Raw genomic sequence first — 26,228 nt, forward strand, 5'->3', positions numbered from 1 at the left:
TGTATAGTTCTTTTATTTCTACTTGGTTGATTTCAGCCCTCATTGATTATTTTCTGCCATCGACTCCTCTTGGATGTATTTGATCGTGTTTTCCTGCAATTCTTTAAGGGATTTTTGCATTTCCTCTTTAAGGGCTTTAAGCTTTTTACCTGTGTTTTCCTGTATTTCTTTAAGGGAGTTGTTTATGTCCTTCTTTAAGTCCTCAATCATCATCATGAGATGCCATTTTAAATCAGATTCTTGCTCTTCTGGTATGTTGGGGTATCTAAGGTTCACTGTGTTGGAAGAACTGGGTTCTGATGATGCCAAGTAGCCTTGGTCCCTGTTGCTTATGCTATTGCCCTTACCTCTCACCACCTGGTTATCTCTGATGTTAGCTGTTCTTGCTGTTTCTGACTGTCCCTTTTCCCTCCTGCCAGCCTGAGTGTCAGTACTTCTGGGAGAACAGTTCTCTCAGTGAGTAATTTGTGTGTGAAGAGCTATTTTAAAGGGTCAGCTCTGGGCTGCAGGCAGAAACCAGAAGGATCCTGTTCCCAGTTGTTCCTTGGTTCCTTCTTTCCTGATGGCTCTGGGCAGGTCCCTCTTAGGCCAGGAATGTGAACACAAGTGGTGGGGTCTAACCTGTGCTCTCAGGTGTGTCAGCTCTCCTGGGAGACCAGCTCTTTCCTGGTGGTATTTGTGTATGTAGTTCTCTGGCACAGGATCAGCTCTGGGAGCAGAGGGGAAACTATCAGGCTCTGGTCCTGGGCCGCTCCTTGGTTCTTGTGTCCTGGGGATTCTAGGCAGGTTCCTCTGAGCAGAAGTGGTAGTTGTCTGCACTCCTGGGAGGCTAGCTCTCTCCTGGTGCCATTTGGGTATGGAGCCCTGTTGAAGAGCATCTACATAGTTCTTAACATTACTACATGTGAGAATTACCTTGAACACTGAAAAATTGAGCAGGAATAAAGTAATTTGAGGAATCAATATATAGAGAAAATTCTCCATAGGTTCCCAGTATTCAAGAAGGTTGGAGAGTCAGTAATAAAGAATGGTGCTTTAAAAACTTCATCACAGCATCTATCACCTAGAGATTTTGTTATAGTACAGCTCTTTATCTGAGAATCTGCATTCATAAGAAAAGCAAGGATTGAAAAATTCAGGAGACAGCAGGTGTTGGAGAGGGTGTGGAGAAAGAGGAACACTCCTCCACTGCTGGTGGGGTTGCAAATTGGTACAACCACTCTGGAAATCAGTCTGGCGGTTCCTCCGAAAACTGGGCACATTACTTCCAGAAGAACCTGCTATACCACTCCTGGGCATATACCCAGAAGACTCCCCACCATGTAATAAGGATACATGTTCTACTATGTTCATAGCAGCCCTATTTGTAATTGCCAGATGCTGGAAAGAACCCAGGTATCCCTCAACAGAAGAGTGGATGCAAAAAATGTGGTATATCTACACAATGGAGTACTATTCAGCCATTAGAAACAATGAATTCATGAAATTCTTAGGCAAATGGATGGAGCTAGAGAACATCATACTAAGTGAGGTAACCCAGACTCAAAAGGTGAATCATGGTATGCACTCACTGATAAGTGGATATTAACCTAGAAAACTGGAATACCCAAAACATAATCCACACATCAAATGAGGTACAAGAAGAAAGGAGGAATGGCCCCTGGTTCTGGAAAGACTCAGTGAAACAGTATTCAGCAAAACCAGAACGGGGAAGTGGGAAGGGGTGGGTGGGAGGACAGGGGAAGAGAAGGGGGCTTGCGGGACTTTCGGGGAGTGGGGGGCTAGAAAAGGGGAAATCATTTGAAATGTAAATAAATTATATCGAATAATAATAAAAAAAAAAAAAAGAAAAGCAAGGATTGGCTGAAAAAGATGCTTATGCCACTCATCCCCAAGCACGCACCCTGGAGGGCACACGTGAGGAGACAGTGTGGTGGGTTACCACGTGGAGCAGCAGTGTCCCCGCTCTGAAAAAATGTAGCAGTTTTAACCAGTAACACACCATTTGTTTAAGTATAATGACAACTGTGAATAAGACACATGGGACCATTGACTGTCAGTCTATCACTGACATTTAGAAAACAGACACGAAGCTGGAGGTGGGTTTTGGGATAAAGCACTTGCTGTGCACATATGAGGACCAGGATTTGACCTAAAATCACAGAGCTAGGGAGGCAGAGATGCATCTCCTGAGATAGCTGGCTAGCCAAAATAGCTGGATGGTTGAGCTCTGGATCCACTGCTGTCTCAATAAATAAACTGGGAGGTGGAAAGATACCTGGCATCAACATCAGCCCTTTATATACCTGAGCACACAGGTACATATGTGGAGATATGTACATACACATGCATGTATACCCTATATAAAATAGATGATAAATAGATAAATGATACATTGATAGAAGATAAACAAACAGACAGACAGACAGACAGAGATACATAGATAGACCAACTCAATCAAAGATAGCATGCAGGAGATAGTGAATTATATCCTTCTTGGTCTTGGAAACCACCCCTACATCATCACAAGAAACACTGGCTGTGGTGTGCTTCTCAGTGTTTAATAGAGTTTCATTGTTAACCTTTTAACATGTGTTTCAGTTTTGATGTTTAGTTTCTTTTCTACTGTTAGGCAACCTTGCTGCCAATTTGCAAATTCTAAAACAAATTTTCTCTACTTTATTTGCTGCTGCATCTTCTATAGACAACAACAAGGTATTTTAGAGGTCAAATGAAGAAAACAGGAAGAAGAAATGGGCAAACCGAGGTCACACCAAAGGCTGAAGCAAGAAATGAAACCTGACTGCTGATTTCTGGTTAAAGTTTGGATATTTTTCAGTTACATATTTTTCCAGTTTTTAGTGACATAAAAATGAAAAATGTAGAAAGGACACTGACTTGAACCAATAAGAGTGGACAGGTTTGGACAATAGTTCATGCTTGTTTTTAATACAGCATACTGTTTTTCTTTGGCAAGTTTCCATAGAGAAGGGACAGGTCCGTGACTTATCCCTTGTAGTTGGACATATCTACACCCTCATCAAACAATAGATGCACCGCAGAGGAGACATTGCAGGCGTTTTAGCCTAGCACTCTCACTTGCAAGCGTCCTCCTTGCTGTCTGGAATGCCTTTTGGAACCCTAGCTACCATCTTAATCTTGGCGACTGTCTTAGTTGGGGTTTCTATTCCTACACAAACATCATGACCAAGAAGCAAGTTAGGGAGGAAAGGGTTTATTCAGCTTACACTTCTGCATTGCTGTTCATCACCAAAGGAAGCCAGGACTGGAACTCAAGCAGGTTAGGAAGCAGGAGCCAATGCAGAGGCCATGGAGAGATGTTCCTTACTGGCTTGCTTAGCCTGCTCTCTTATAGAACCAAAGAATACCAGCCCAGAGATGGTACCACCCACAAGGGGCCCTCCCTCCTTGATCACTAATTGAGAAAATGCCCCACTGTTGGATCTCATGGAGGCACTTCCCCAACTGAAGCTCCTTTCTCTGTGATAACTCCAGCCTGTGTCAAGTTGACACACAAAACCAGTCAGTACAGCAACACAGAAGCTTGCCTTCTGGAGAGATCAAGCGTGGGTGTTCTAAGGAGCCACTCCTGACTGAACGTAGTGTTCCTTTACCCCTGCATCCTGCTCTACAGGTGAAGAGTTATCTTGAGCTTCCTACCCAGCTGCCTGCAGGTGTCCCCAGTAAGCTCTGCAAAGCAGAAGCACCCACCAGCTCTGCCCAGCTTGTAGAGGAATGAGGTGACAGTGGTCAAAACTCTACAGTAGGCCATGACTACAACCAAGAGCTCGGTGTAAAAATCTGGTGCAAGAGTTGTGTTTTTCCTTCCTGCCAAGGACTACTGCATTTGACTTGCTTGCTATGGAAGTTAAGAGAGCATAAAAAATCGTTAGGGAGTCAAGACATCTGTGTCTGCCTGTGTAAGGGTTTCCTTCATTAATCTGCACAATAAGCTGGCATCATCTCGTGAAAGATGACCAAATGGCCTAGAGGTTATTGGTATTTTTGTAGAAAAAGAACCATATGTGAATCAACAGGAAATTTTTAATAGGGGACAAAAATGCATTCTGAAACAAAAAGAAGTCAAATAAATTCACACCAATAGAAGAAACGGAACTTAACACCTTTATAAATGTTTAAGGAATTTTGGAACAAGATGACTTTCAGAATAATGAGAAAGGGGAGAATGTTCTTCAATTAATGTGAGGTCAATGACTTACTGTTTCGGGAAAAACAGCAAAGCAGAATGCTTAGCCATTACTTAGGCCAAAATAAATTCTACGTGAATCAAAAATTCCAACATGAAAACAACCATTTAAATGTCAGACACATTTAAAAAATAACTCTGTAGTGCATAAGCCTTTTCTAAGTAAGGCCATAGGGAAACAAAACCTTTGATGCCTGGCGGAGCTTACACCCCAAAAGATAGCAGGGAAGGATCAAGTCATCTTACCTCCAGTGCTGATAAATCCTACAAAAGAAGCGAATACAACCTGTGTGTGTGTGTGTGTGTGTGTGTGTGTGTGTCTGTCTCTGTCTCTGTCTCTGTCTCTCTCTCTCTCTCTCTCTCTCTCTCTGTGTGTGTGTGTGTGTTATAAAAGTAGAAAGGAAATCATGAGAGGGGAAGAAAGTACAGTAATAGCATATGTGGGCTGAAAGCTGACTGGGTTCCTGGGTTGGGGATAGGGAAATTAGGGAGGTGAGGAGTCGGGGAGTGCAGGGGACAGGGGAGCTCAGAGGGACATGGGGATAGGGGAGCACAGGAGACAGGGGAGCACAGTGAGGTGGGGAACAAGGGAAAAAGAATAATGATATGGATATATGAAAATGTCACAAAAGTCAGTCCTTTGTGTGCCAACCAAAAAATAATAATTAAAAAAAAACAAGGAAGAACTGCATGGCTTCTGAGGCACAGAAGACCAGTGATCTGCAGGTTGTAACTAAGTTGTCACTAGGGGAATGGGCCAGCAAATCTTCAATGGGATTAGTGGGGGGGGGGGGGGATGCTGTGTGACCAGTTCTGAAGAAGGCAGTCCTTTTAAATATACTGGCTATTGTGAAGGGGGTCATTTCCCTAATTTCTTTCTCAGCCTGCTTATCCTTTGAGTATAGGAAGGCCACTGATTTGCTTGAGTTTATTTTATACCCTGCCACTTTGCTGAAGTTGTTTATCAGCTGTAGGGGTTCTCTAGTGGAGTTTTTTGGGTCACTTAGGTAGACTATCATGTCATCTGCAAATAATGATAGTTTGACTTCTTCCTTTCCAAATTGTATCCCTTTGACCTCCTTATGTTGTCGAATTGCCCGAGCTAGTACTTCAAGTACAATATTGAAAAGATAAGGAGAAAGGGGGCAGCCCTGTCTAGTCCCTGATTTTAGTGGGATTGCTTCAAGTTTCTCTCCATTTAGTTTGATGCTGGCCAGTTTGCTGTATATTGCTTTAACGATGTTTAGGTATGGGCCTTGAATTCCTGTTCTTTCCAAGACTTTAAGCATGAAAGGATGCTGAATTTTGTCAAATGCTTTTTCAGCATCCAATGAAATGACCATGTGGCTTTTTTCTGAGTTTGTTTATGTAGTGGATTGCATTGATGGATTTCCGTATATTGAACCAACCCTGCATCCCTGGGATAAAGCCTACTTGATCATGGTGGATGATCGTTTTGATGTATTCTTGGGTTCGGTTGGCAAGAATTTTGTTGAGTATTTTTGCATCGATGTTCATAAGGGAAATTGGTCTGAAGTTCTCTTTCTTTGTTGGATCTTTGTGTGGTTTTGGTATCAGTGTAATTGTGGCTTCGTAGAAGGAATTGGGTAGTGTTCCTTCTGTTTCTATTTTGTAGAATAGTTTGAAGAGTATTGGTGTTAAGTCTTCTTTGAAGGTCTGATAGAATTCTGCACTGAAACCATCTGGTCCTGTGTTTTTTTTTTGGTTGGAAGACTTTCTATGATTCCTTCTATTTCTTTAGGGGTTATGGGACTGTTTAGATGATCTATTTGGTCCTGATTTAATTTTGGTATTTGGTATCTGTCAAGGAAATTGTCCATTTCCTCCAGATTCTCCAGTTGTGTTGAGTATAGGCTCTTGTAGTAGAATCTGATGATTTTTTGGATTTCCTCAGTTTCCATTGTTATATCCCCCTTTTCATTTCTAAGTTTGTTAATTTGGATACTTTCTCTGTGCCCTTTGGTCAGTCTGGCTAAGGGTTTATCTATCTTGTTGATTTTCTCAAAGAACCAGCTCCTGGATTCATTGATTCTTTGTATGGTTCTCTTTGTTTCCAATTGATTGATTTCAGCCCTGAGTTTGATGATTTCCTGTCTTCTACTCCTCCTGGGTGAATTGGCTTCTTTTTGTTCCAGGACTTTCAGGTGTGTCGTTAAGCTACTAGTGTATGCTCTCTCCATTTTCTTTTTGGAGGCACTCAGGGCTATGCGTTTTCCTCTTAGCACTGCTTTCATTGTGTCCCAAAGATTTGGGTATGTTGTGCCTTCATTTTCATTAAATTCTAAAAAGTCTCTGATTTTTTTCTTTATTTCTTCTTTGGCCAAGGTGTCATTGAGTAGAGTATTATTCAGCCTCCATGTGTATGAAGGCTTTCTGTTGTTTTTGTTGCTATTGAAAACCACTCTTACACCATAGTGATCTGATAGGAGGCATGGGATTAATTCGATCATCTTATATTTGTTGAGGTCTGCCTTGTGACCGATTTTGGAGAAGGTACCATGGTCGATTTTGGAGAAGGTACCATGAGGTGCTGAGAAAAAGGTATATTCTTTTGCTTTAGGGTGAAATGTTCTATAAATATCAGTCAAATACAATTGGTCCAAAGCTTCAATTAGTTTTACTGTGTCCCTGTTTAGTTTCTGTTTTCCCGATTGGTCCATTGAGGAGAGTGGAGTGTTGAAGTCCCCCACAATTATTGTGTTAGGTGCAATGTGTGCTTTGAGCTTTAGTAAAGTTTCTTTTATGAATGAGGGTACCCTTGCATTTGGCGCATAGATGTTCAGAATTGAAAGTTCTTCTTGGTGGATTTTTTCCTTTGACCAGAAAGAAGTGTCCTGTGTTTCTTTTGATGAAGAGCCCAAGTTAAGGGCCAGCAAAATAGCAAGACAGAGTTATAGTAGGAAGGAGCCCTGCTCAGTGGACAGGGGCTCTCAGATGTGTGTGCCAGCACCATTGCTGGAAAGATGGAGCACGCCTGGTGGCTGTCCCCCCTGGGGAGACAGCAGTCACTAGCATGCCCCTTTGAACTTTTTTCCGACTGTTTAGATCACATGTATCTTTCTTGTTTCTGATTGAATGATGCCTTTCTAACGAGATCCAGCTCTCAGTCCTGGTGCGGGGCCCTCTGTGCCTGGCTTTCCTCAATTGTGAAGAGCAGAATTCCAAAGAGATTATGTCTAGACATGCCTTCCCTGAGACTCTGAAGCCAAAGTGTGAGGGTTCTTTCTTTAAGAAAGAAAAACATTAAGAGGCATCTAGAAGAAACAGAACCAGTGAGATTGGTTTAGGTTTATTTATTTGTTTATTTATTATTTCAATAATTGGACAAGAGAGTTTTAAAATAAATAAGCTTTCAGATATACAAATAAATAAACAAACAAATAACTGTGTTAGTTACATTTTATGCAGTAGGTTTCTTTGATATATATGTAGACCCCACAGTGTTAGCCAGTGACAATCTGTTTGGTGCCTCTACCTCCTGATAGACCGGCTCTCAAAAGGGCGGTCTCAGGACTGTTGGTCACTAGGATCCCCTTGAGTGAGGAAGCCTGACATTAACAGGAGCAGGGATCAGATGGCCTTCCTGTGTGTGTTCCTTCTTGTTGGCATGCTCCACGCACACCCCGTTTGAGGTAGCCCTTCCAATGGCTTCTTTAAATGACTGAAAATGGAGGTGGAGATAAGGAATGTGTCTCCTGAATGTGGCCAGGCTCTCTTTCTCTTGAACTCACTGTGATTACCTACACAAGGTCTGTGCAATATTGAGCCAATTAACAGCATATCATGGAAGTGGGGGAGGGGGTTATGGGGTCTCATCCCTCCCTGGGGATTTATATCCAGTTATCCTTTGATGATGGGAAGGCGTTAGGAGACCCAGGAGGGGAGCAGAGAGGTAGAGAGGAGTGAGTGTAATTCCAAAATATTTTTATGTTCATGAATGAAAATGTCAAATTAATACATATAATGAAACTATTTTAACAAGTAACTAAAAATGTAGAAGCAGCTTTGGAACTGGGTGATGGAACTGGAATCATTTTGAGGTATGTGCTAGACATACAGACCTAGTGTGTGATCACGATGCCATCTCAGAAGAGTCAGAAACAGAGTCAAGGTCAGACCAGCTTGAGCTGGGAGTACAGGAGAAGCTGGACGGAGAAAGAATGCAATCACAGATGCACACAGAGCCCACAGACGCCACAGATGTTCTACAACTGGCCCGTCCATCTTCTCAAGGAAAGGGAAGACCTCCTGAAGGCAATGCGGGCATCACGGGGCACCACGAGAAAGAGGACAGGCCGGTTTGCAAGCCAGAGTGCCTTAGCAAAACCTCACCTCTGAGGGCCCAGCAGAGTTCCTGCCAGGCTTGGACTTCCGTGGATGTCTCGGCTCTCCTTTCTTGTTTTGGGATGTGCCCTCTAGCCCAGGATGGATTTGGGGAGCACATAGTATCCAGTTTCTCAGGTACATAGCTGCAGAGGATGAAGCACACCTTAGGTCTCTCACATACCTGAGTCATTTGTAGATGAGACTCTTGTGTGTTTTGGAAGTGTTGGCACTATAGGAATCCCCCCCAGCTGCTCCCACAGGCACACCTGTGCATGCTCCTTCTCCCTGACTGCTGCCCAGCTGGCTTGACCCCGTGAGCCTCACTCTTTGACGTGGACAACAAAGCATGCAGTTGCTTCTGCCACTGCCCTGCATGTCTTTCCAGCCCTGGCTCCGTAGTGCATACGCACACATTTCCTAAGAACAAAGTCACACTCTTACATAAACACACAGTCATTAACCCAGGAAATTCAACATTGACATGTAGACTATGTAGTTGACCTTTTGTATGAGATCCCATTCATTATTCTAAAATGTTTTTTTCTAGCTGACTTTTTGTCCATGGCCAAAAACAACTTGAGGAGGGAGGAGTCTGTTTCCTCTTACACTTTACAGTCTGTCACCTATGGAAGCCAAACATGGGCTTGAAGTAGAAAACATGAAGTAGAAAACACTGCTGGCTGATTTTCAGGCTTATGTCCAGCTAGCCCTATTACACAGCCCAGGCCCACCCATTTAGAGATGACACTGTCCACAGTAGGCTAGAACTTCCAGCATCAGTTAGCAAACCGCAGGCCCTGGTGATGGAAGCAACTCCACTGAGGTTTCCTCATGCCAGCTGACTCTAGATTTGTGTTAAGCTGATAGATACTGTGGCAACATCCCTGGTGGCAATACAGCCTCAAGCACAGCCAATTCTAAGGCAACATGTTGCATTTAGTGGCTATGTCTCAGTGGCTCCTGTCATTCAGGAATAGTTCTTTGTTACCTTGGTATTTGGGGGAGGACAGAATAGTCACCTTTAAGACATTCTCCAGTGCAGACTTCCAGTGCTTCTCTGAGGTTGAGTTTGGGAGATATGCTTGTGGCAGGAATAGTGCAAGAGTGAAATCGTCCTGCTCAGTGTTGCATATCAGAGGCACATTAAGTCACCTCAGTCACCTATCTGATATCTACCGGGTTCCTAACTGTAAAGTTGCTGCTGGCAATTAACGGATGTTATTGGGGAAGAAATACTCCGAGATAATGCAAGCACCCTTTTTCTCCTCAGATTCTCACCAACACAGGTTCAGCCATTGCGATTACACCACCATCTCTTTTGTACTTACTGGAGCTCTGCACCCGAAAGAGCATCTCCATTCTCTAGAGACTGATTCTTTTGTGGACTTTCTTATATCAGTGCAGTCTCGCAGGGAGATCTTCATACACAGACACTGGGTATTTTGATTCCACCTTCAAAGCACCCTGAGTCAGCAGAGGCCTTGCACTGGAGCAGTTGGCTTAGGACTGCCTGGCATAGAGTCCCAGGAGGGGAACCAGAGGAAAGAGCTACATAGGTGTGGGGTTGTAATTCATCCCGTCCAAGCTCGTTACTTAGCCTGCACCCCGCTCCCCGCACCTCCAGGTCGGCTCCTCTCTCTTTCCCACGGTATGCATAATCGACAGCCTAAAATCATCGCCACGGTAGTAGTAGTAGCAAATGGCTTTGCCCAAGGATCAGAAATTATTCTGACGTGTTGAAACTTTGTTGTTCCATTTTAGATGTTAAAACAACAACAAAGCAAAGTTCCGGAGTGATGGCCCAATGGTTAGAGCACTGGCTTCTTTTCCAGAAGACCCAGGTTCAATTCTCAGCACCCACGGGTCAACTCACAATTGTCTATAAATCTAGTTCAGGGGATCTGACACCCTCATTCTAAAACTTACAGAATAAAATTGAATACATTATTAAAACAAAAACCCCAAAACATAATCCCAGATTCTAGCCACTCATTAAAACCCCATAGTTTTTTCCAGAGTAAACACATTTCCAAACCATTTGTGATAGAGTTTTCAGCTTCTTTCAAATTCTTTATTTAGATATCTTTAAATGAGAGATGGGAAAAAGATAACTGTATTATAGATGATGAATTGTGTTCTTCGTGAAAACACTGCTTAATCTTACTGTGCTATACAAACCTGTCGATTGTTTTATTTAAATTAAATGATTAAAAAGAAAACTTTTTAAAATTCAAGGGACTTGAGAATAACAATGAACTAGAGGAATTGTAATTTTTTAAACTTCTGATATTAACTGTCAAATATATAAAGTCAGAGGAACCAATGATAAGAAGATGTGTCATGTTTCATCTCCATATTGGCCAGCACAACTCTGAATTTTTGGTGATATCTATACTGATGTGATTGACATAGTTCAAGAAAATGGCAAAGAAGGTAGAAACTGCATGAAAATGAGTGTACTGTGTCTAGTGTGCACAGCAGTGCACCTGCTGTCTTGGAGCAGGTGCTCTGGGCCTTGCGGGAGGCCAGCAGCTTCAGTCCTTCCCCTGCCTTAGTTTCTTTTTCAAATGCCTGCAGAGAGCTGTCTGTCACCAGGTTGGCAATACTAGCTGCTGTAGGACTAGAGAGCACTCCTGAGAAAAGTCCTGACTCTGTGGAGTTTTCACTGACCGGATGTCAACTGGGCCCCTCTATTCTATTATATTATTTACAGACTGAAGTTTAAAACTATCTCACAGACTCCATGTGGGAAAAATACTTATCAGCAGTAGAGTCTCCACATATGGCACTGGGTGTAGAACTCACAGGTCTACCAGTAAGCTACATCTCCAGCATTTTGTAATCTCCAGTTTTATGATTTGTTCTGGCTTCATGCACATACTTGTTAGAGTAAGGATCTGCACATTGCTTCTGTTTTACAAGTAATTCACTAAAATGTACACTCTTCCAGTTCTCCAGGACCAATCAGGAATTTAACTCTGAAATCCCCTTATGAAGAAAAACTTCAATGAATCAACAAGCTGGAGTTTTAAAAGAAATGTATCGTGCTCAGGAAGTTAAGGTAGAAGTGTGGCAAGCACAAGGCCTGCCTAAGCCACAAAGTGAGTTCAAGGTCATCCTGGGCAACTTAGTGGAACGTCATCTTAAAAGAACAAGAAAAAAGAAAACTGGATTTTTTAGTGCTTGCCTAGGATCCAGAAGGCCCTAAATCCAATTAGATAGATAGATAGATAGATAGATAGATCTTCTATCTATCTACCTTAGTCATTGTTCTATTGCTGTGAAGAGACTTCATGACCTAGGCAACTTTATAAAAAGAAACATTTAATTGTCGTGCTTAGTGTTCCAGAGGCATTTTCTTATCATCATGATGAGAAGCAGGGAACAGGCAGGTGTGGTCCTTGAGAAGCAGCTGAGAGCTCCTTCCTGGTTCATAAACAGGGAGAGAGGCTGGATCTGGCATAGGCTTCGAAGCCCACCCCAGTGACACACATCTTCTAATAAGACCATTCTTCCTAATCCTTCTAATCCTTTCAAATTGTACCATCCCCCCTGGTGACTAAGCATTCAAATATAGGATCCAAGGGGACCATTCAAGCAACTGCAATAAAATATACATAAATTTAATGGCTTTTGATTATCTAGTTGATACAGTAACTTATAGCTACAATAGAAATATTAAAAATAAATAAAGAAGAAATGCAATGCACATTCTTATTTCCACTAACCATACTTAGGCTTGTTCTCTCTCTGTGTGTATGTGTATGTGTATGTGTATGTGTGTGTGTGTGTGTGTGTGTGTGTGTGTGTCTGTGTGTGTGTGTGTGCGCGCATGTTTGTGTGTGTGTGTGTGTGTGTGTGTGTGTATGTGTGTGTGTGTCTGTGTGTGTGTGAGAGAGAGAGAGAGAGAAAGAGAGAGAGAGAGCACCCTTAAAAATGTGATTGGATTATATGTGTGTGTTCTTTTTTATCTTACTTTGTTTCGTTTTTTAAGACACATCCTTGCTCTATTACTCAGCCATATTGCACACTTATGTCAATCCTCTGGAACCATCTGCATGTGCCCTATAACCCGCTTTGATTGTGCTTTTTGTATGTAGTGTCTTTTTGTTATGATTTTCTACCTCTTGGCCTCTCAGCCTGGATGCCTGGGGCTGCACAGTCACTTCTCAACAGCAGTTGCCTCTGATTTCACATGGAGGCAAACATCCCATGAGCAGCTGTAAATCTCCGTGTACAGTTGTGTCTGCTGAACTGTTCAGCCCTCAGACTGAATTCCCCCAGCATTCTCACCCATTTTTTTTTAAAGTAAAGAAATAACCTGACGTATATCACAACTACAGCCTTCATCTATGTTGTCTGAAGGACAACAGTCCCAGAGTGGACCATGGTGCTTTATCCAGAACATTTTTTGCTTTCTGTAAGTGTTGGGGCTGGCAGCCTGCCCAAAAATGACCTGAAAACCTTTTGTAGCAAAAGGGTTACTCTGTTGAAACAAAGGGAATGCTTGAAAATAAAAGTTTTATTAAGGTGAAATTTTCTCCTGTGTCGAACTGATAAGGTCTTATCACGTGCCTAAGCTAGTTGGTTCCAGCCTAGTTGCTAGTTCCCCTATAGGCACACAGACTCAAAGGCTTGAGAAACAGAGATAAGGAAACTCAAGACCAGGAACTCCTTTTATCACCGAGATGCTCACACCGGTCTCCATTGTCCTCAGCAGAACCTTTGTTCCTCTCTCAAAGAGCTCTGTGTTTCCCAGAGTGAGCTTTCAACAGCTCTCCCACCTGTCTTCTTGGAAAGTTGGAGCAGATTTGGTTCCCTGGAAGGTTAGCAGCAAGGGCAGTCACGTGGTCACACTGGCCATCTGCCCTAGTGATGCAGACATGGTTACAAAGGTGGGCAGGAAGTGCGGGTCTCATAGGTACCAGATCTCCCAGCCCTGCAGGTTCCTGCATCCCCATCTCTTGCATCCAATCCAGAGGATTTACTGTGTCATTCTGAAAAGACATTTTAAAAACTTCTTCTAAAAAAAACTTAAGACAGCTTATTTTAAGGATACATAGGCTGTAACATATTGGCATAAAGTAGAAGAAAAGAAAGTAAAATCAATGAAAGCTAGGTGCTAATAACTATCTGGACTTTAGGTAAATATGCAAAATGCCGACCAACTCTCCAGAAGCGTTGCTCTGAGGGTCTCATGTAAGCCAAGAACCCTGGGAAATACCAGTGTTTCCAGAGTCATTAAATTAGTTGATACCAGGAGTTTGGCAGTCTTCACTCTTCCACACTGGTAGGCCCTGTGACATCATCCTAGTGAACAGTGAAACTGAGATCCGTGCAAGCACCTTGAGGGTGACCACTGTTCTAGCAGGCTGTCCTGGGACGCCTACAGCAGAGGACAGCAGGGCACACTGCATAAAGCCAGGGCCTGGAGCACTCATTTTGTAGGATGGCTGAGTTTGCACACTGGGCCATTCTAGAAGATGTATTTCTTGCCGTGTTCCTGCTAAAGGAAAACTGAAAATCCTGTTCTGGGGACACAAAGTTAAGGCTAAGTGTTCCAAAAAGTGAATGGAAAGAGGAAAAGTTGGGGTAGTGAGAGAAAGCAGGAGGCTTTGCCTCTTCCGATCCCGAAAGACATACAGCAGCACGTTACGAGCCTCAGGATGGCTGAAGCTCACCATGGTCCCTGGTGGAGGTCCCATCATAGTACTAACACAGACATGAATGTTCCTGTGAGTAACATAGAGGAATCAGAGAGACAGACAGACAGACAGACAGACTTGGTTTTCCTGAAATTTTCCTAAGCTGGCTTATTAAGCAAAGCTTATCACAAATATGGCAAGTCATTAGAATGCTTGATAACTTCTCCCAGAAGGAAGCCCCATGCAGAACCCCCATTCCAGTGGTTTGTAGTATCAGCCCTTCCACGCGCTTCTCTTCCCCCACCCCTGTCCTGTCCCAAAGGAGAGAATGGGCTCATCTGAGTTCTGAAACGTGAGATTCACTTGCCTTGTGTGTGTGTGGTTTATTTTGTTCACTGCTAGGCTTGGGCGACCCTCTTGTTGCAGATCTAAGCTACCACGTGCTTCTGTTGCAGGCTCTATCCTGAGTGCTGAGGGCCTGGACCACCACTCTGCACAGAGTCCTGCGGGTCTTTCTCCCTCCGTGTTGAGTTTCGTCTTTTCCCCTTTCAGGGTCCCCTTCATTGTTACTGGCTCATTGCTTTTCCATATACATTACAGAAATGGTGTTCTCACTTCCTGCAAACCCTCCTCCTAAACATGCAGGGTGTTGATGGGTGTTGTGTTCAGTCTGTACTCTACTTTAGAACTTTGCATTACTGTTTCCATCTATGCTCCTGCATTCCTCTTCTCCCCTTTGTGTGTGGTCAGCAAATCTACAGTGCTCTAGGTAGAAGTCTGCCTGCTTACTACTCATCTATAAAGATTTGTAATATTATATCAATATGTGTTACAGTTTTCTAAATTTTCTATTTTATATTTTCAACTCAATTTTCATGTTGCTGTCATATCCAGTGATCTGGCCTAATTTATTTGTCACTTTTAATAACGTAGCTATTTTTGTTTTACATATACAATTATGAGGTCAAAAGATAACAGTAACTTCGTCTCTTCCTTTCTTTGGTCTTGTTTTCACTTTTGGCAGTGTGTTCAAGAGGTAGTTACAGACAGTATGAAGGAGGCTTGTTACAGAAGAAAGATTCCTTCTATTGGTATTAGAGAGAGTAAGTCCCATTGGGGGGGTCCTTAAGGATCTCAACAAAACATCATGCACCCATCTGGGAGAGGCGTAGGAAATCACAGCATGCCTTAAGCTTACAGGTTTAAGAGGCACCACAGTGGGGAGCTCCAAGGAAGCAGGCTCAGCCAGGCAGATGGGGAGCCCAGGTGAGTGGACCCTGCGAACCAGGGACTTCACTGGGGCCCAGCATAGAATCACTACGCAGGCAAATGGTATGACTGGGTGTCACTGGTGAGTTTAAATGTCTTCAGGGCACTGTCAAGAGAGATGGAGAAAGACAGCTTGTGATGGGAACCAGTCTTGCCATACTGCTGCTGCTGGTCATGTGGACAGGGAATATGCATCTTGTGGGCAACTGAAAAGAATTGTCTGTCGCACCAGCTAGAATGGATGCGTGCAAACCCTTCTCCAGTCCTCTCCAGCGGCATCTACACATCCACAGCTGTGCTGTGCCATAGCTTCTTCCCAGCACAGGCAGTGCTGTCTGCTTCCCAGTGCACGTTACCCAGGTGGCAGTCAGAGGCGAATTGCATAGTCAGGCCAGATTCTGTGTGGTTTTGCCTTTTGAAGCTTGTTCAGACTTCCCCGTGTGTGCCTGCTGCAGAGGAAACTTTGAAAATCATTCTGTGTACATCCTGTGCACCCTGCAGTTGTTGGCCACGTGTTCCACACAGTTGGTGTCAGTCAGATATGATGTCCCGTTCCTGAGTCTATGTCCTCCCCATCTACCACCTGCTCCTACCTGTTGCTGAGACTGCGTGTGTCTCTCCCACATACAATGGTGGATTTTTTTTTCCAGCTTCAGGCTGAATTGCAGCAATGCTAATTCTCAGTGTTCTGTGGCTGCACGACTGAGTTCGATTGTCATGTCTCCCTACACCTTCCTCCTTTATTGCTGTGAAATGCCTATTTCTATGGGCGTTTCCTCTATCTATTATCTCATTTAAGCAGCACTTAGCTGGTTAAATTCTTTAAAGAGTTTCGCATGTATTTTATGAAATAACTGTTGTATTTAACATAGAGTCCATGAAATTGCTCTTTGGTTTTGTTCCCTCTGTGCCCCTGTTGGCTCTCCTTTCCCCTTCTTACGGTTTCCTTCTCTCTGCTTCCTTATTTTGAATTAATAGAGCATTTCGCCTCCTTTCTTGGTTCGTGATTTGTTTGTTCTTTTACTTGATTTTTTTTTTTTTTTTAGTGATTAACCTAGAAATTGCTAATTGTATCATTAATTCATTAGTGGTATTTCTGAGCTGTGGTTTTTGACTCGGAATGTCTGCTTTTGTGTCAGTGCCTTAGATTTCAGTGTTACATACATCATAATCCCCCAGACACTGGAGTATTGTCTTGTACAGCTGGGTTCATTTAGATACCGCCTGTTTGCTGCTTTGCGTCTCTGCATGGTAAGCCCCAGCCTGGGGTTGTTTTCCTCTACCAAAAGTATGCTTCTGAATATTATTGTTGTTGTTATTGCTGCTATTGTTTTTTAGTTATGCTGGTGGCAAATACGTCAGTACTGCTTCCTGAGAAAGTGTGTCGTCTTCACTTTGACACAGATATATTAAGGTCGAAGTGACCTTAAGTGGATGTATTTGAAACAGACAATAATCCTGTTAAGACATTATGTTGTGGCCACAAAGGATACAATATTCACCTTCCTCGGGCCATTCTGATGTTCCAGATGAGAGATATAGCTTTAGGGACTCTGAGAACCGGCCTGCGGTTCACCTGGGCATGGTATAGAACCTGCCCCTTCCCTGGGCCATTGTCATCCTGAGGAAAGCTGGCGGCATCTCAGGCTTGGTGTGCATCAGTGTTTAATTTATTCAGTTTAATCCCATCACAATTCAGCCTGGAAGCATTGCTGTCCCCATTACAGTGGTGGAGCCTGCGCATGGAGCCCTTGGCTACAGTACACCTAGCCCAGGTGCTCACTGAATTATCTAAATGTGAAGGTGAGGGTTTTCCAGCTGGGAACTCCGGTGACCTGTACCGAGTGCCAGTCTATTGTTTTCAACACATGTGTTCTGTTTTTAGTTGGGATGATTTGGAAAATACAGTTGAGTATACAAAATAAAAGACAAACCACAATTTTACAATTACTTGTTGCTCTTTCTGGCCATTTCCTGTATTTATGATACTGTGTGGGCCTCCATGTCACAACGTCCATGATCATTCCTTTCAGATAAATTCTTAGAGGCAGACATCCCACACGAAGGAGTATATAGCCACATCAGGCTTCTGAGGCTCCCCCTAGCTGTCAGACATTAACAGGGTGAGGCAGGAGGAGGGCATCAGGAAGGAAGTGGACGCAGATCAAAGAGGGAAATGGCAGAAGGGACACCCCAGAGCCTGAGCTCTGTGCAGACAGCTGCTGAGAGACATCCAATTTGACAGTCCCATCACATGCGTCTGTTTTGTCTTCAAAACAGAAGAAGCTTTAAAATGTTGGAGTAAGAGGCTCCATATTTACTCACAGAGTAAAGAGAGCAGTGCTTTAGAGCATGGGGTCTTCATGAGTCTGTCTTCCCAAGCAAGCTTCTGTCCATCTGTAGTCTGGCCTTGCTTTGCTTGATGTTGCTCTGGCTAAGATGGCATTCACCGGGCAAAGACAATCCCGACAAAGTGTGTTCTTGTGTGTGATCTGACAAGCCAGGGACTGGCTTCTGCTCCTGCTACTTTGCAGGCAATAGTTTCCCTGCCACACTCTGATGGCAGACCCTCCAGGGTGGCCCTAGAGTGCTGAATGCCATCTTTGTTACAAGGGGTAGGAGGGAGAATAGAATAACTCCACCTGAGAGAAAGGCCAGTAAACCAATGCTGTAATTCCATTGCTGTTGGAAAAGGAACAATAAAAGATAAAACAAAGGGCTTGCTCCCACACGGTATAAATTACCTGGCGGAAGAGATGTGTTGAGAACTGAGACTGGGGGTTTGCTGTCTGCCTTTCAATTTTCAGTCATGGTCAGCTGCCGTACAAAGGCCAGCTTGACAAACCTTGGCATCCTCTGTCTGAATTGAGCAGTCCATTCTTTTCAGTTTAGTGTGAGGGGAGCAGGGAAAGTCTTTGTGTTGACGTATACAATAACAGTCACAGCATTCACCAACTGAAAAAGTTTATTTTTAACAAAAAAAAAAAAGGGAAACTGACTGTCTTTATTATGACACGTTACTGAAGGTGACTCTAGTCTTTCCAAATTTCAGAAAACACCCTTAAGGTAAGAAAACATGAATATGAGTAAAAAGGTAGCTAGTGACCAAACTGTGTGTAACTAACTCTCCCGTGTGCGATCACGTGACTATAAGCGCACATCTGCACATCAGATTGGAGTATGTGATATAGTCAAGGATACGCAGTCAGCAATGCTTCATTCTTCTGTAATAAATGCAGAGTGCCCCCAGAGAAGTCAGAGAACAAGGGTATACAAGGCATCGCGAGCTTGGCTCCTCAAGGTCCTGACAGGAGGACGTGCAGTCTGTGTTTGAACTTGGCAGCAGAGAAAGCTTGTGCTGGATTAGTGATGTCTGTATTTGAACATGAGAGGGACACACGTTTACCTCGTGTTCACCTAGAAATCTTTTTTAGCATAAGAAATATGGTTTGGAAACCTGGATCGCTCCCCAAGAGCTGTGGAGGAATGAGGCAGCAGATAGCTATAGCCCAGAGTGGAAGCTTCCGGGCTCTCTTGAGATTGTTTCATTTCTGTTGAGTTTTTCTAGATCATTTGTTTAGATCGTCCCTTATAAGTGTTGCAAAATTGTATCTTTTTTTCTTTCCATTCCCATGACCACTCTCATGGTTTTGATCCTCATTATGAGAATTAAAATGGAAGCTTTCTCCATTCCTCTCTTGATTCTGATGCTTAAACTTTCTGACAGCTCGGGAGTCCTTAGGCCCATGAGAGTCACGTGAGAGCCGCGCCAGAGAGTCACGTGAGAGCTGCGCCAGAGAGTCACGTGAGAGCCGCGCAGTCTCTCTGAGAAGGGAAGGCTTGCACAAGACCCTGCACTGTAGTTAAGGAGGGCCGCGGGCTCCCCAGAGTCCATGCTCTCTAGCTGCTAGTTGATCTAACAACACCGTCTTTCTCATGCTGGGTGGGGCGCAGAAGTCCGAATGCACGGTTTGGATGACAGTACCCCCTGCTCCAAGCCGTTACATGTCCTGCTGACCTCAGAACACGGAGCCAGTCTTCCTGGTAGAATCCCAAACTACTGACCCTTGTTCTGCCTTTGCAGTGTTACCGACTATACCTCCAAGCGTCATCCTCCCAAATCGGAGTGCCTCACTGACTGTTCCTCCAGGATTCTCTGCTCTCCAAGGGCCACCGTCCACAGTCATCTCCCTGGCTCCTGGCCTGGGCCCTGCCCTACTTTCCAGCTGAGCCCGAGCTGGTTTTCCACAACATTCATGACTTCCACAGTTAGCGCTGAAGGGGTGTTGTGTGGTCCTGGAGCATCACGACAGTTGCACACTTATCCACCCCCAGAGTTTTTCTCCGCCCTCCCCTTCTTATTGACAGGCAGCCCCCTGAGCTTGTATATCTTCAGGACTCAGCCATTGCAAGGAGAAGGAGACAGAAACAGAAGGAAGAGAGAACCAGGATGATTCTGTCACTCTCTCTTCCAATGATCCTACCCCCACTGATTACAGTTTCATCTCCTCTGTGCTCCAGACACTATGGGGCTGACCCATAGAGCTTCGATTCCCACTAAGTAAGCCTGGGCCACAAGCCTGGCCCCAGTTTCCACCATCCATTCATAATCATCATCATCATCATCACCACCACCACCATCATCATCATCACCCTCATCATTACTTTATTGTTTGTTTATGTTTATGAATTCATGCCATAGTATACTGCTCTGAGGGTAATTTCAAGAATCAGTTCTTTTTTTCACCATGTTGGTTTCAGGGATAAAACTTAGGATATGAGATTTGGCACCCGCCGAGTTCTGCAGGCAGCCCTCCGTTGCTCCGTTCTTGCCTGAGTAGGTAAAGGCCTTGCTCCCGTGGCTGAGTTCCTAGATACTGCATTTCCCATCTTTTGATTTAAGCATTTTCCTTCACCTGTATTTTCATTTGTCTGCCTGGGACTTCTATTTAACTTGGCTTATCTCGATATCCTAGATAAGTCTTTCCTGATCCAACTGATATTTGGCAAATATTTGCTGAATTTATTACTAGGTTTTAAGCTGTCTTCTGGGTGGTCATTCCTTAGTACAACAGATCAGTCTGTTAGTTAAGAGTGCTCAGGGATACCATGTGGGCTTCCTTGGTCAGTAACAAATTATCCCCAAACCCAGACGATTGAAACAATTAGCATTTATGAGTGCCTGGGTCCAAAGATTAGCAGGCTAGGTCTTTTCGTCTGGCCGGGGCTCTCGAGATTCTATGGACAACAGCAGTTGGTGAGTCGGCCATTGTGGCTTTATGGAGCAGATGATGGAGCCGTTCTCACTGTGCAGTTCTTGAAGAGGCCAAATCAGATATGTCCTCAACAGAGAGACACTTAAATCAAGAGAGAGGCAGAAGAACTTTCTCAAATTTGTGCATGATCATGTCTGATAAAATTTGATGGAGCAAAAAGTCACATGGTTGAAAATAGGATTGAGGGGTGCAGGGAGAAAGGACTAAACTTCTTCACTGAACAGTGGGGTGGATGGAAGGTTAGTGCAGGGGTGAGGGGTGGTGGAAGGTTAGTGCAGGGGTGAGGGGTGGTGGAAGGTTAGTGCAGGGCTGAGGGGTGGTGGAAGGTTAGTGCAGGGCTGAGGGGTGGTGGAAGGTTAGTGCAGGGGTGAGGGGTGTATGGAAGGTTAGTGCAGGGGTGAGGGGTGGTGGAAGGTTAGTGCAGGGGTGAGGAGTAGTGGAAGGTTAGTGCAGGGGTGAGGGTGGTTGAAGTTTAGTGCAGGGGTGAGGAGTAGTGGAAGGTTAGTGCAGGGGTGAGGGTGGTTGAAGTTTAGTGCAGGGGTGAGGAGTGGTGGAAGGTTAGTGAAGGGGTGAGGAGTGGTGGAAGGTTAGTGCAGGGGTGAGGGGTGGTGGAAGGTTAATGCAGGGGTGAGGGGTGGTGGAAGGTTAGTGCAGGGGTGAGAGAGGGTGCCATTCATTATTACTACAGTTGCATTTGAAACCTTCCAACAGTAAGTCTCATGTTAGTGAACACAAGTTAAAGTTATCTTTAAAAGGAAAAATTAGAAAAATAATCTGTACCACCTAAGTTTTACAAAGGAAAGCCAAAATGTAAGAATTTCTCTAACAAGGTAAGGCATTGTTGACATAGCTATACAAAAGGATCCATCAGCCCAGCAGAGAACAAAAAAGAGCAAACCACTGGGGAAAAAGAGGTAGGAAGACAGAAGGAAAGGAAGAAGAAAGCAAGAGGGAGGAGACATCACACAATAAGAAATTAATTTTAAAATTAATAAGAAAAACATTTTTAAAATGTATATATCAAAAAACAAACAAACAAAAGAGCCACTGCCCAGTGCTCTGCAGTGGACCAGAGTGTGGCTCCCCGCAGCTAGATCAGAAGCCTCCCAACCACCACCGGAAGCAGCAGCTCCTGGGATCTGACCCCCTCGCCTGCTTCGCCGGGGGAGGGGGAAGGGGGAAACAGAGCCTCAGACTCCAAATATGACTGAACAAGCCCTGTCATGTATTCAGAAATGCCGATCTTAGTGTAAAATGGCAACTGTCATTCAACAGTCCCATTTCTTAAGACTGTTCTATCCAGTACCATATATGTCCAAGACCTGGGACCCCTGCAGTGTATATGAAGAAAAAAAAAACTCACATATCAGCAGCCATGATCCTGTGTTGGTATAAGGGAATACAATATGCCTGTCAAAATAAACTTGAAAAAGAATTAGCAAACCCTTTAAAAACAGACACAAAAGGGACCTAGGCTGCCCACACAATTTGGTCTACTTCAGGTAAGAGACACTAGAGATGCTTGAATAGACAGACAGATGGACAGAGAGAGTTGATTTTTTGACTAGCCAGATGTGCTGACCCACAGTTTTAATCCCGGCAGTCAGGAAGCAGGAACAAACCACTCTGTGAGTTTGAGGCCAGCCTAGTTTTCAAAGTCCATTTCGAGCTATATAATTGGACCCTGTTACAAAATAAATAAACAAATAAATGACATATAAGTTTAACCCTTTCAGAGTTTTACAGTAAAATTATACATTATGTAATTGCTAGTTTCTTCTGTGTTGTTTTGTTTGTTCACAGTTACTGCCTGCCCCTAAAATAGATCAAGGGAAGAGCCATTTATAAATAACGTATGAGTGGACCAAGGTAAAAAAACTTTATTTGTCCTTTACCCTGCAATTTGCATTAATTGGGAACAGCAGTGAAACAGGCCCAACCTCACCTCAACGAAGATGACTATGAGAAAGGATCTGCTTCCTGCCCACAAATAAATGTATCCCCAGTTGGAGTATGAGTCAGCTACAAAATAGGATTCTTTTGAAACTACAAAGTAACCACACTAGTAGCTTATGTTTGCCCCAACTTAAAAAGGTGTAAAAGACATACATTTCTAAACCACAGTGGCTCCAGGAAAGGATTCTCATCTCCACTTTGGGCAGCCTCCTCTGAGCCCTGAGCGCATTCTCAGTTCTCTGTTTCCTAAAGAGAAGAGTTAAAGCCAGGTTTAGGTTGGGAGGTCGGCTTCCGCTGCCCTCTGAACAGCCGTCAGCACAGCCAAGTCAACACTATGAGCTTGTCTGCTGGACAGAACTTGAATTAGGTTGCTTTGCAGAAACACCGTGCAGGAGATACTGTTTGTATTACACAGATTCTGGGGCCACCTCCCCAGCACCAACATCTCTAGTTCTTAACAGTTTTCACTTTAAAACCAGCATCTGTCCTCAGGCGTTCAGCACACGCCTGTGACACCCGGCTTCTGGGGTGTGGCCCCTCTCCTGCGCCTCCCTTACTGTTGGGCATTCTACTTAATCTTTATCTGCCTGCCCTATCCTAGTCTGGAAAACAAGCCCATTAATAATGTCTGTCTCATATGGTCACTGTCAGGGGTAAAGCCTGAGAAATTATGGCTACAAAGCATAAAGTATATTTTATAAAAATTTATTAATAAGATCAATGCCTATGGCCCAAGCACTCTGAAGTCTGGAGCTGAAGATCAAAAGGTCTAACCTAGCCTGGGCTACATAGTGAGTTCCAGGCTAGCCTTGGAAACAGAAGGGGACCTATCTTAAAAAGAACAAAGTGCAATAAAATTTAAGTAAGTATTTAATGTGAATCAGGTGGGAGGCTTTATATTGTTTTCATGTTACCACATTCAAATCTATTCCTTAGTGTCTAAATCAGAATTAAATTATTCAGGTATATTTCTATATATAAAGAGAGAAGTTTGATATCATCTCTACAGGAAGTGCTCTTTATTTTTAGATATTCGTGTCAGGGTTCAGGGTGTGCTTGTATTCAAAACTACAATAAAGCCAAATGTGCCCCAGACACAAACCTTTTTGCTGTGCTGACTTCCTCGTTGAAGATGTGTTTAGGACGCATCACGCTGCCCCAGGCCTCAGTCTCTAGCCTACGCTGTCAGCGCTTCTCCTCTCGGTGGATGCTGCAGATGAGATTTATGACAAAAGGTTTATGAGGAGAGCGATGGAGAGGGATATTGAAGAAGATGAGTGACTACATCTCCGGAGTCATCGTTGATGTGGTTTCCACGTGGACGATATTAGCAATAACAGATTTTCATAAGCCCATGTTGCTTGCATGGTGTTTGCTCTTCACGGAGGCACGGTGTGGATTGCTGAGATCACAAGATCAGCCTGAGTAGGGCAGCAGAGTCACCCTGCGCATGCTCAGCATGTGTCACACGTGTTGAGTCCATGAGTCCCTTCCATGTAATAAACAGGGATTTTTCTGCTGTCGTGAACAGAGGGTGAAGGGGCAGAAACTGAGTGTTTACACAATGTGGCAGGGAGAGCTCTTATGCAAACTGTGGAGATGTAAGAAAAGAAGGCGAGGTTAGGAGGTTCGTGCCCTCAGAGAGCAGATGCGCTTATGCATAGAGACAAGTATGGCAAAGTCTAGAACTTGGTACAGATAGCATATGAGGGTTTTTAAATGTAGACATGCAGAGATAGAAAGTCATGTCCTGTGGTAAATTTGCAATGCCTGGGCTGTGGCCGTGGCTCAGTAGGTAGGCTCTGTGTTACAAGGACGAGGAGCTGAGTGCCTCTGGTTCATGGTATCCTCACCACAAGTTGGGCATGCTGCTCACCCCAGCACTGCGGGTGTTTCTATATCACAGACGGACACACGCTAGCCTGTATGGAAGTGGCTTGTCTTTCTGTCCGTTTTTAGGGGCATAATGGTTTTACTCTGGGCCCGCTTTGCCCTTTCGCATTACTCTTCCCATAAGGTCGGAGAGCAGCCCATCTCGGTCAAGGACTCTTGAAAGAGGCTTTAAGACCATCAATATGCTTGGGTCTGCAGCAGGTGGGAAGAGAGAGCAACATTATCTCAAAGCAAGCTTCTCAGTGAGCTTGAAGAGAGAATGCAACTTAGTAATATAATATTTATGACACACAGCAATACAAACAAAAAACACCCATGCTGAGAAATGGTGGCTCCCTGTTGCAATCCCAGTACTCACAAGCCCGAAGCAGGAGGATCACCATTAGTTTAGGTTCAGCCTGAATTATAGACTGAGTTCAAAAACAGCCAGGGCTACAAAAATGAGACCTTGTCTCCAAAACAAAAGACAAAATAACCCCATAAGCATACCGTTGCCATGGATACATAGATATTTTTGTGAATACAAAAGAAGCAAAGACTGGCAATTTATAAATCAACTTATGATCCAGCCTTGGGGCGGAACTTTAAAAGAAATTATGCCAATAGCCTTTTTATTACTTTCATGAAACAGAAAGAATGAATATGAAAAAGAGAAAAAAAACCAACCAAACAAAAACCTCTCTTTAGTTCGGGGTGTCAGGAATCCAGATGTTTATGTGCCTAATCTCTGGCTGAGATTTCTCAGTTCCCCACAACAATCACAAACGTTATGAAGCCATAGCTGAAAGGCAGCTTGCCGTGAGCCGTGGAGACTCTGCCCTCGCCACCTGCCCTCAGCAGGTGCCACCTGTGTGTCTCTCTGCAGAAAGTGTCCCTGCAGATAGGCCACACGGAATACAGTCTCTAGGCAACTCCACTTTGGGCTGGGTTGAGGCCCCATGCAACCCTCTCTCAAGGCAGGAGCAAGGAGCAACAGCTTCACCAGCAGAGGGATGCTACAGCAGGGGGATGCCACCACAGGGTGGGCAGGAGGAGCAGCAGGCTGGCTCACCCCTGGGGTGGATACTGCGTCTCATTAGCATAGAATCTCCCATGCCTGGAAGTTCTTGTTTGCTTGTCAGCCCTCCCCCCCCCCACCCTGGCTGGGAATGGAAAATGCTTGGGCGTTGTTCTCGAAGTCCCTGAGAAAAGGAGGCCTTTGGGAGGCTTGAAGGTTGCCCCCATCTGAGCTCTGCAGCTACAGCCTAGTGTTAGCCTCTGTTTCCACAAAACTATGCCCAGTTCACAATGAGATTTCATCTAAGTAATTTACATTTATGCAAAATGGGAGACAACCCTGAAACCAGACCTCATTTAAAGATAAGAGCAGGTACTGGCTAATCAAATGTTGGGGAACTTAAATTATTTTTACAAAAAATTATATTTACCTTCTTGTGTTTCCTTTCTTTCAGATCGGTGGTTTCCCTCTTGTCCATCGGAGGACCTGCGTGGTACCAAGTTCCGCACATGACTTAATGAATGAGAAGGTCAGAGGTCAGCCTTGACTTGCTGTTGGCACTCGTGGTTAGTTTTGCTCTTAACTGACTCTAGTATCTTCAAACTTGTGGCACCATC

General features: G+C 44.0%; 1 protein-coding gene across 4 annotated transcripts in view; it reads left to right on the top strand.

Moving 5' to 3' along the window:
- Thrb (thyroid hormone receptor beta) overlaps positions 1-26,228 on the top strand; it is a 337,372-nt gene that overhangs the window by 122,803 nt on the left and 188,341 nt on the right. For 3 of the 4 annotated variants that reach the window (XM_052190378.1, XM_052190377.1, XM_052190380.1), the window contains exon 2: positions 26,066-26,177. The gene's annotated coding sequence lies outside the window, so the exon portion shown is untranslated. The remainder of the gene's footprint in view (positions 1-26,065; positions 26,178-26,228) is intronic. The other variant, XM_052190379.1, reaches the window with a different exon arrangement.

Source organism: Apodemus sylvaticus, chromosome 8 (assembly GCF_947179515.1).
Source record: "Apodemus sylvaticus chromosome 8, mApoSyl1.1, whole genome shotgun sequence".
In the NCBI taxonomy this organism is placed as follows: domain Eukaryota; kingdom Metazoa; phylum Chordata; class Mammalia; order Rodentia; family Muridae; genus Apodemus; species Apodemus sylvaticus.